Source organism: Chinchilla lanigera, unplaced genomic scaffold, assembly GCF_000276665.1.
Source record: "Chinchilla lanigera isolate Chin_1 unplaced genomic scaffold, ChiLan1.0 scaffold00022, whole genome shotgun sequence".
Lineage (NCBI taxonomy): Eukaryota > Metazoa > Chordata > Mammalia > Rodentia > Chinchillidae > Chinchilla > Chinchilla lanigera.
The window spans coordinates 19,312,836-19,323,542 of NW_004955423.1; the positions used below are offsets into that span (position 1 = coordinate 19,312,836).

Sequence of the window (10,707 nt, forward strand, 5' to 3'; positions counted from 1 at the left end):
TATGACATTGGTGAGATTTTCAGTCACCAATTAGAATTAAGGATTCTGGGATACATCTCAAAGATAAAGAATCCATGATCTATTTCATACTTTCCCATTAAGAAAAAAAAATGTGCACATGCTCTTTAAGAACAGAGATAGCTCATCATTTCAGAATAAGTATGTCTGAGCAAATATATCAGTTGAGTCAGAAGATTGGTAATTTTGAATGGCAGCCAAATAAATAGAAGTCACAATAGCAGTAGGCAGACAGATATCAAGCTTAAGTGTTACGACCCAATGACTCCATCCTGCTAGAGGCATTTGTAGCAGGGAAGACTAATGTGTATATATTACAGAAGCTCCAATAAGATGCTGCAGTGAAAATTCTGGGGTTCTAGTGCAGCAGTATATACTTACAGTCCGTGTTATGGTTTGTGTCTAGATATGTCCCCAAACTTCATGCAGTCACAGCTGGGGCTTTTTCATAGGTAACTGAATCCAGAGTATATGACTCTGGAATTAAGGGTGTGTGGTTACTAAATCAGTCCACTGATTGGTTTGTTTCCACCTTAATCTCAGTAGCCTGGATACAATATTAGGGACATAAGAGGCTTATCTTGCTGTTCTTGCTTGCTTTGCTCTCTTCTGCCTGTCATGAAATGTTTCTCCTCTCCAATGTCTGTCTGCCATACCACTCTACCTTGGATCCAGATGATTGTGGACTGAAACCTATAAACTCTGAGGCAAATAAATCTTTCCACCTTTGATTTTAGGTGTTGGGTGTTTTGTCTCAGCAATGAGAACAAAAAAAGTCTGCAACAAGAAACTGACAGTTTGAAAAGTTGCCCTTAGTATGATCTTAGGCCCAAAGGAAATTGATTCTTTGACCTTTGGAAGCAAATTATATTGGAGTCAGAGCTGATTTTCACCAAATGGGCATTGTCAGAACAACCAGTAAAAAATCCATCATATGTCACAGAAAATATATCCAAAAGAAAGTGAAAACAAGACTTTGGGACATAGGTAACTTACACAGACACATGACCCACGGTTCATAATTGATAAGTTAGATGAATTGGTCATAGTTAAAATGCTGTCATAATTATTACCAGTGGCTTTGAAATAGAGTAGGTGCAATTTTTCTACCAGGAGAGCATTTACAAAGACCTTTAATTTGGTGTGAAAGGAAAAATAGCTTTATATAAGTAAATGCATATTTTCCAGGGCAATGAAAAATTATTATCTTCTTGGTGGGGACCTAGAAAGAACAGATTGAATGACTAGAAGCAAAGAAATCTGCAGATTTATACATGAGAGTTGCCATGAATTGTGAGAGCTGTTTAGCCCTTCGGCCATGGCTATTCCACCCACTGTGAAAACCCAGGTTTGCTAAAGAGCAAAGATCCACTGACCTCTGCCTCAAGAGTTATCCTGCCCTTTTTGTTAAGCATTGTCTTTAGTGGTTTAACTCTGCACAGAAGGACGAAGGGTATGCATGAGCGTAAAATCATTAGCTGTTTCTTATCACTGTTGATCTAGTAGATGCTGTTGAGTGCTTGACTTTTCAGTAATAAAAATCAGCATTAAATTCTAGATATATTATCACTCCTCAAGGAAACTCTCCCCCTTACACAGAAAAGTTAATTTCATTAAATCCTTTCATCCTGAAGGAGACAGTGATTAATTTTTACAGAATATCACCCAGGCCTAGTATCCTAAGGATCAAAGAATGATTTATCATGATGGAATCCCAAACAACAAAAGAAAAACATATATTTTATAAATAAATCAAAGACATGACAGTTGCAGCCACTGCTCTTGGCATACACTCCATAATTCAGGAATCACTATCCTGATAGAAAGATGGAACTGTCTTTTAAAAGCTTAGCTAAGTTTTGGAGAGTTGAGATACTGTAGAGTAGTATACTCTAAAGCAGTGAGCATTAGATATTGTTAAGTATGTAGGAAACATCGTATGTTTCTTCCTTGACATTTTAACCAAGAATCAAAGGACAGAGTGATTTGTCTCAAGATTATTCTCAGTGATCCAGTGAAGAATGTTGTCCATTTGGTCTCCACAAATTTAGATCTCATTGGAATTGGGGTCCTTGATCCCAGAGGACCCATACATTTATCTTTAGATAGCAAGAGTTTTCATAAACTTAAAGCTATCACTGAGGATGGTTATGCCAGGGCATTAGCCAGCAAGAGAGGAGGTGGCAAGGTTCATCTGCAGTCCTTATTAGGTCTTGAGATTGCTATGATTGGAAGTCAGGGAAGAATCTATCTGGAACCTAGGTGACGCACTGTGGCATTGCTTAATGCTTAATATCCAGTAATAACTCTAAATACACAGTGGGAGTAACCACAATCTAATGGTGCTAACTTGGGCTTCGGAGAATTACAAATAAACTCAGATTAAAGAAAATTTGAATGGTGGAGGGAGACAATAAATACTTGTGTTCTTAGTATTGTCTGTAACATTTGTCCCAACAGACTGACTCTTTCCCCTATTTTTCTGTTATAATTCTTTTTATTCTACTTTTGAAATGATGAATCAGCACTGCAAGAAGGTAGTGGGGTTTATATGGGGGAGAATGATTCTCAGCTGTACAAACTGTGACCACGGCAGCCACACAAGCTGCCTTGCCTACACCCTTCGTCCAGTGGTAGCGAACCGGTAGCATGGGTGTCATTTGTTTTGCAAAAGATGCTAATGTATGAGGTTTTATTTCTTTTTCTAAAATAAACTTCAATATTCAGGTTTAATTTCAGTGCTGGCAATTTGCAATAAGTAAGTGGGTTTGGGATTGCAGTTAGGACATTCATCTCTGAAAGTTCACCATCACTGCCTTTGTCTTTGTTATTTTACCATCATAAAATGATAGTATCTGCAGCTTGTGCCTAAGAGTTTTATTCTTGCTGTTGTTTGATTCCACTCTCTCTACTTTTTTTCTTTATTCCTCTTGTTTCTTTCTTTCTTTCTTTCTTTCTTTCTTTCTTTCTTTCTTTCTTTCTTTCTCTCTCTCTCTCTCCCTCTGTCTCTTTCTTTCTTTCTGTTCTTCTTTCCTTGTTTCTTCCTTTCTTTTCTCAACAACATCATTTCTCTCTACATACCAGAAGTCCAGAAAATTTAATAAAGAAACACTCCTTAGGAATTGGCCTTAATCAATGACTTGCAGGGGTTGATGTGTTAGTACTTTAATTCCCTGCCCTTATTATTAGGGTAATTTTGTGCAAGTGTTTTTTTCTTGCTTTCTTGGAGGTGTTTGCTAAACCTTCTGAATAGTCTATTTACACTGAAGTTTTGTTTGATTATGAATCAGCTTTAGAAATACCATTTAGAGATAATGTGATTTTTACATATGTAAAAGCAATACATCCAATCATTTTCTTAGGAAACACAAGAAACCACATTGTTTAATTGTTTGCAGATACTGAATATATATATATATATATATATATATATATATATATATATTAGGTACTCACATACATATATATTTATGTGCAAACCCAGATAAATATTTGTGAGTGATAGATATAGAGTTGAATGTTTTAGGAAGTGGTGACAATTCTCAAATACTGCTGAGAGGGGCTGGGGATTTAGCTCAGCGGCACAGCGCCTCCCTGGTAAGCACAAGATCGTGAGTTCGGTTCCCGGTACCAGAAAAAAAAAAAAAAAAAAAAAAAAAAAAAAAAAATGCTGCTGAGATATTCAACAAATAAAGGATAAGGGATACCTATTGATCTTTAGGAATACTGAAAATGCTGGCAATTATTAAAATCATAGCGTCAAGAAAGGGGAGGAATTGAAATTCAAGTGGAAGTTTGGCAAGGGATTGATAATTGCAGAATGAACGCCATGAGTATTGATAGCCTTTCCTTAAAGGTTACCTGTAAGTGAGCAAAGATAGCTAAGGAAGTTAGTATCAAAGGGAGGGAGTGACTGGTAATTGTTCTTCTTCTTCCTCAAATGTGTACCTGAGACATATTGTCTGTCAATAAAATTTCTTTAAGATTCATTACAGGTGGCTATTCCTCTCACTATCATCTTTCTAGGCACTTAGCAAAGGCCATTTCATTTTTATTTATCTTTATTCTTTATTCCTGTATGGAATGAGCCTCCTTATTTTGATAATTTTAGGTATATATTTTTAAGTATAACCTCCTATCACCTTTACTTAAATATCTTTATATGGGTCTTCATCATCATCGCTTTCATCCACAGGACTGCAGAGTATAAATTCGTAACTACAAATATGATTATCAATTCAATAAAAGCTTTCAAGCATTCCTCAAATCATTTAAATATTTAATGACCCCAAACCACTTCATGACTTCTCATGTTATCCTCTAGCATAGAAGCTATTAAACCTTACACTTTTATGCTTTTGCTTATACCTGTAATCCTAATAAACTTTCTGATTACTCCTCATATATTGTGATCCAGAATTTAGGGGCCATCAAGCTTATGAAGTTTGGAGTCCAGTTTTAAAAATTAAACACTACAAATATTGAATGTAAAATTAACAATGAATTGAGGTATTAATGAAGAAATAAAAGTATTACAAATTTTAAAATTTGGCAAACACTATAAACAGCACAATTTAAAAAGCGATTATATTTATATTAATTGTCTGATATATTTTATTTTACCACTTAGATGTATACTCACTAATCATTTCTTCACAATAAACTGTTGTGAAGTCGTTCTCTCTAGAGAATTAAAATGTTAATTCAATCTTTCCTTTGGCATGACTGGCAGATTTTTTTATTATTAAAAATTGAGATACATAATATGCACACTACATATTATTGGTGTAGTTTTGTTTATTCTACTGCCAAAAGTTCGATCCTTCAAAGAAGTTATGAAAAATTTAATTTTGCATGAATCTCATTAAAAGCAGAGGCAAAAATCTCAATTTGCCTTTTTATCATTGTGTATACTATAACAAAGACCGGATTCCTGATAAGATATGAGCTCTGTTCGGACTGCACTGAGGAAAATTACCTGCCACACTTGTTTGATTTTTGGGAAACATTCCACAGATTTTGTTTGTTTGTTTGTTTCACATACTGGTTTTTCCACATTAATGATGAATCTGTAGTCCTTGGTGCTTCCAGAATGTCATAGCAATACATCTCATGACCCTGAACTTTTATGTTATAATGCCAGCTAAGTGATTTGCACATTAAGGGTAAGAAGATATTTTCCAGGAATATATTTCTATATCAGTTTGATTATTAATAAACTTATTCAGAAAAGATTTTCAACCACACAATTCTACAATTACATACAAAATAAATGTCTTCACAATTCCAACTGCCCCTAACCAACTTTGATTTCAAAAACATTAGTGTTCACTCTAGTCCTCCATAGAACAAGAATTGTGAGAAAGAAGGCAGTATGAAGAGAAATTCTCTTCAAAGTTGCAACTCAGAAAGATTTTTTCCATGTGATTGTGTAGTTTCTACATCCTCTCTTCACTCAAAATTTTGGAACAAAAGGATTTGTGCTTAAATTTAAGCCTTATTCCTGCAATACACATGTGCTATGCATGCAAAATCAGATTTCCATACCACATCAAATCACAGGTTGAGGTTGACTACCATTTTGTCTTTGAAAATTTTGTCTACCTCTCCTCCTAACTGCCATGACAATTTATTTCTACTACTTTATGAAATCCCTTTGCCTTGCCTTATCTCCTCTTTAATCTCTCTGTGTTTTCTTCTCTATCCAGTTAAGATAGTGTGTACAGTTTAAAATGCCATGTACACACACTACAATATTCATGAGGTTATGCCCTCTGTTGAATGGATTTATTATAATTACTCAAAGTTAACACAGTCAAAGTCAACCTTAATGGACATCCAGTAAAATATTTGCTAAAGTTTTAAGTAGATAAAAATATTAAGTTTAAGCATGATAAAATAGAAGGATCAAAGAAATAAATGAAAGAAATAATTGCAAAGTTGAATTATTAACAAATCCATCTGTAAAGGTAGTATAAATAAAATCCATGTTTTGCCTCAATAAGAAAAAGCACATTAACTGAAGTATGGCTTACCACTGGAATTCCTTAGTTGTTCTCAACCCATAGCTCCCAAGTTCATGTCCACCATCCACTTGACAGTGATGAAAACAGCTAAGGTCACTCAACCTATTTAAACCCATCAGAACGAAGGGGCAACATATATCTATCCCTTTGGAAATGTGGACCCTTAAGTACAGCTTGACTATCAAAACAGAAAATGGGTACCCAACATCCATCTGCTTAGGTAAGAAAAACAATCTGAATAAAATGAGAAGTCAATGTCATGAGTTTGTACAGGCTGTTTTGCTACAGTGAAAAGCAGTCCAAAGATTTATTTCTCTTTAAAAAATATATACCCATCTTGGTTTGAGTGATGGGGGCTTTGTCTATGTCATCATCACTATGAAACCCAGGTTGACGGAGGAGCTGCTGCACGGTATCTCACCACTCTTGGTGACAGAGGAAAAGAGACGTGCTGGCTCTCAACTTCCTCCCCAGAGTATCACATGTGTCTTGCATCTGTATTTCACCAGTCAAAGCAAGGCTTAAGGTCATTTCAGAGTTCAGCGGGGGGTCATCCTCTCACAGGAAGAGGCATGAAAGGGACAGGAACTGCAATTCTGGTAGCGTAATAAAATCTACCTTGCTAATGAATTGTATTTTATCCATGTCAGATTTTCATCATGACCCTTGATTCTCCTTTCAAAATTATGTGTTTAGAAACATCCAAGCACTTTTCTATCTAGGCAAAAAAAAATCCATTAAGAAACCAATAAATTGATCTCTGCAAAAAGGTCAACAATATTTGAGTGGCAATTTAAAGCTTTCAAAGCACTTTCAAATAAACATCTCATTCATCATTCCTCATGAAAATGAGAATTGATAAACTTTCAAATATACCTGTTAGTAGGATTAACTCATATTGAAACTATTTTCAAATAAAATATATGTGCACATGTAACATACAGGCAAGGACTTTATTTTCTTAATCTGCTACTATTTGGATTAGATCAGAATAATTTAGATTATTGTTAAAATTTCACTAAATCATCTGGGTTTCTTTTGTTTCTTTTCATTTTTGTATCATCTTCTGTAGCCACTTTCATTATTTTTAATAATCCATCTTTATTTGCAAACCGTACAAAGGGCTATTCCTGCTCCATTCTTAATTTTCCTTAAGCAGATCATTACTATCTGATCATTATGCTGCTTTCTTAAATAATTCTGAATTTCATTTCCTGAAGTCGTTCTCTTCATATACTTTGCATTGGAAACTCGGATATGTCTAATTATGGACTGTTAACCTTGATGAAACCCTAGAGTTCATGGAAATCTTTTTCACAGAAGACAAAACGGCTCAGAGAGATAGAATAGCTTGCCAGAAATTTCAAAGCGATATTAATAGCATACAATTCTGGCCTTTCAATTTCTGATACAGTATTCTCTCCTGTGTTCTCCTCTTACTGTACTTCCTAAATTAGCATGTCATTCTTGACCTTGAGGATTAATACATTGGGCTATTTTCCATTTGCCTACCGGATCCACCCTACTCTCTGTTCGCGCTGCCTTCTGTATAAGGAAGTTATCTATGACTGGCGTTCTGGCTTCTGGGTGCTTCAGGGGACAGAAATCCCTGGCAGCGATTTGACACACTGGATAGACTGAGAGCTGGGTTTGTGTTCCTTTAGCCCTTCGCATGTTACGCTATGGTTCGTTCACAGCTGCACTTTTCCAGAGTTCATCAAAGAAAACCTGTGTCTTAGCTACAGCTACACATTTTCTGGAATCTTCTGATTATTCCTTACCCTGATCTTTTCAGGCCTAGTGTGATGATGACTTCTTGTATAGTTCGTCATATTTTTATAATCTCCGTGTCAAATTCGTTCTTGGTAAGAAGTTATTCTTATTAACATCCTCCTTGGGCCTTTACACCTGTCTCTAACTTTGCAAATAGCGTCTTCATTAAAACTCTTTTCATTTTCACTTTCGAGTGTATACAGGTTGGTGTCCGAGACAGGGTGTGTTGTTCTGATACCAGCAAGTGAACTATAATAAATTTTCCTTTTGGCAATAGAAGTTCTTCATAGAGAAAAACATGGGTTCTTCTCACCCTCCTCTTTGCTGATCTTTGTATTCTCTGGTTGGATTCTCTAGACGCAGACAGGCAAAGTTTGAGGGGTAAGACATATATTAAAGAATAAAATCTGTGAAAGGAAAGAGGAAGACGTGGTCAAGCGGGAAGTCAGACCGTGATGCTACTCACAAACCCCCTAGGGAAACAGCGGGAGCTGAGTAGTGCTGCGGGGCAGAGAGGTCTGGGCTCGAACTGAATGGCTGTGCCTTTAACGCTCTCTTCAGTCCCCGGATGCAGCCACCTTCACAGAGGATGACATGGTGGAGGGTCTGAGTTCATTTTTGTGTTGACTTAGCTAAATACCTGAGACGGTAGTTTATGAAGAACATAAACACACAGTATCTGGCTCATGGAATATTCTGAAAGCTGTGAAGTTCAACATTAAACTGCGGGCTTCTGTTCGGTACCTCATCCCTTTTACAGATCTTACCTTTGAACACTCATGCTTTGGAGATTAAAGTTCCCACGAGTGAACTCTGGAGAACACATTCAAACCACGGCAGGGCTCTGTGCAGCTCATGGGCGTGGCTGCTTCCCTCTCTCCACCTCTTCAAAGTCTTTCTCTGCCTTGTTATCTAACACACAAATTGTATTTCTCTGTAGATGCATAAATTATTCTTATCAGTAGAATTACTGAATAAAATGCTGCATAAGATACCCAAATTTGAATCCCATATAAACAACATATACATTTTATTATACAAACATCTCATGCATTTGCTGGGATTAACTTATGAAGAACAGTGATTAACCATTTACCTAAAATTCTACTTTAACTGCTACTGTATTTTACCTACTCATTTCTAAATCAGGCTGCAGCAATATTATTTACCTATTATTTACTATGTGAATTTTCACATAGTCTTTAAATTGTTCAGCCAGTTTCACATGATATTTTAACAGTTCATCCTCTGAAATTAGACTGCATTGATTCAAAGCTTAACTTTTTTTTTTTAAATTAGGAGCAGTTTACATTAGGAAAGTTTTAATCGCTATATGCTTCACTTATTTCATCTTTAAAATGAGGGAAACATGAGGTCTTCACTCATAAACTGTTTGCAGAATTAAATAAGTTAATAAAAGTAGAATATTGAAGAGGTAATGGCACATATTAAGTGCTCAATAAAAGCTAGCATCACTATTATTTTTATTGCATCCTTTCTATTTGCTAGTATAATGACATTCAATATGTCCCTGTGCAGAGTGCTAGAGGTTTTCTAAACAACATACACTTTCTATTACCTAAAATAGTACATTTTGTTAAGGTAGGCATGGACCAGCTTAATATAGTATAAGAACCTTACAAATGCTGTAATGTATGAGGGAGAAAAATCTTGTAGCTCTTATGACATAGAATTAATACTAAGTACATTGAACTGTAAGATGATTTCACAGAAATTATGAAATTTAGACTGAACCTGAAAAATAACTGTGTTTTGGAATCAGAAAGACTGTGGAGAAACAGAAAAATTTGAAAAGGAGAAGCAGCTAAATTTATTTTTAAAAATTTATTTATCTACTTTTAACTGATAGCTAAATATATGTGTATTAATGAGATACTATGAAATAATTCAATGCATGTACACATTGTGTAATACTTACATCAGATCAAGCATATCTATGTCCTTGGTTATCATTCCTTTATGGGGAAAACTTCTAAATCCCCTTCTTCAATTTTATCAAACTGTTCCACCAAATATATTGTTGTTTGTATTAATCTGGATGTCATGACAAACCAGAACTTCTTATGCCTATTTGACTGTAAGAGCCACTGACTTCCTGAAAAAAAAAAAATTAAAAAAAAAACAAACTACTTAGCATTCTATCTGAATTTCCTACAGATATATGTGGAGACAGAAAAGGCAGAGACATAAAATATAATCCAAACCCAATATGGACAAACAATCTGTTAAAATATTTGGAAGCTGTGTTAAATCCTAGCATGCAAATTGACTAAAAGCAGGTTAGAGTAAACCTGATGCTTCCCTTCTTTTGCCTTATTGTCTAACTCTTAGCTAATGTCATTGAGAATGTTTAGAAGGATAACAAGGAGCTCTTGGTGCATCTATTCTACCCTTTTGATAATGGTGAAAGTGATGATCTGATATTTGTTTTCTTTAGTGAGTGCTGGGCTCCTCAAAGATACTGTAATTTTGGCTTTGGATCTCATACCCCCAGGAGTCATCAGTTAGCGTTGCCAGTGTACCAAGACTGCACACAAATTTGAGAACTCATTAAAAGAACTCAAGGGACTTAGCCCACACTGTACTCACAGCTGAAAATCTATTCCACAGAAAAAGCGAGGACCAGCAGGGAAGTAAAAGCAGAGTATAGAGGAGTCCATGTGCAGGTTTCCTCTATAATGTCCCTCCCACAAGGACACAAGGGGCACATCCACTTTCCAGGTGCCAAAACAGTGATGTCAGTGTGACACTGGTGTCCTGCGGAGCCTGTTTGAAACTCAGGATTTAGGGTTTTTACAGGAGGTTTTCAGATAGGCATTTTCTGTCTAGTGACTACAAAACTCTATATTCTAAAAGGAAAGCATATTTT

At 35.7% G+C, this 10,707-nt stretch overlaps 1 long non-coding RNA gene across 1 annotated transcript; it reads right to left on the reverse strand.

Moving 5' to 3' along the window:
• Positions 1-7,005: 7,005 nt before the first annotated feature.
• Positions 7,006-9,927, reverse strand: LOC102003254. Its single transcript, XR_260982.1, has 3 exons — positions 9,757-9,927; positions 8,585-8,751; positions 7,006-8,224 (listed from the first exon to the last, which is right to left on the reverse strand). It is a non-coding gene; the product is annotated as an uncharacterized LOC102003254 (long non-coding RNA).
• Between the last annotated feature and the right edge of the window lie 780 nt (positions 9,928-10,707).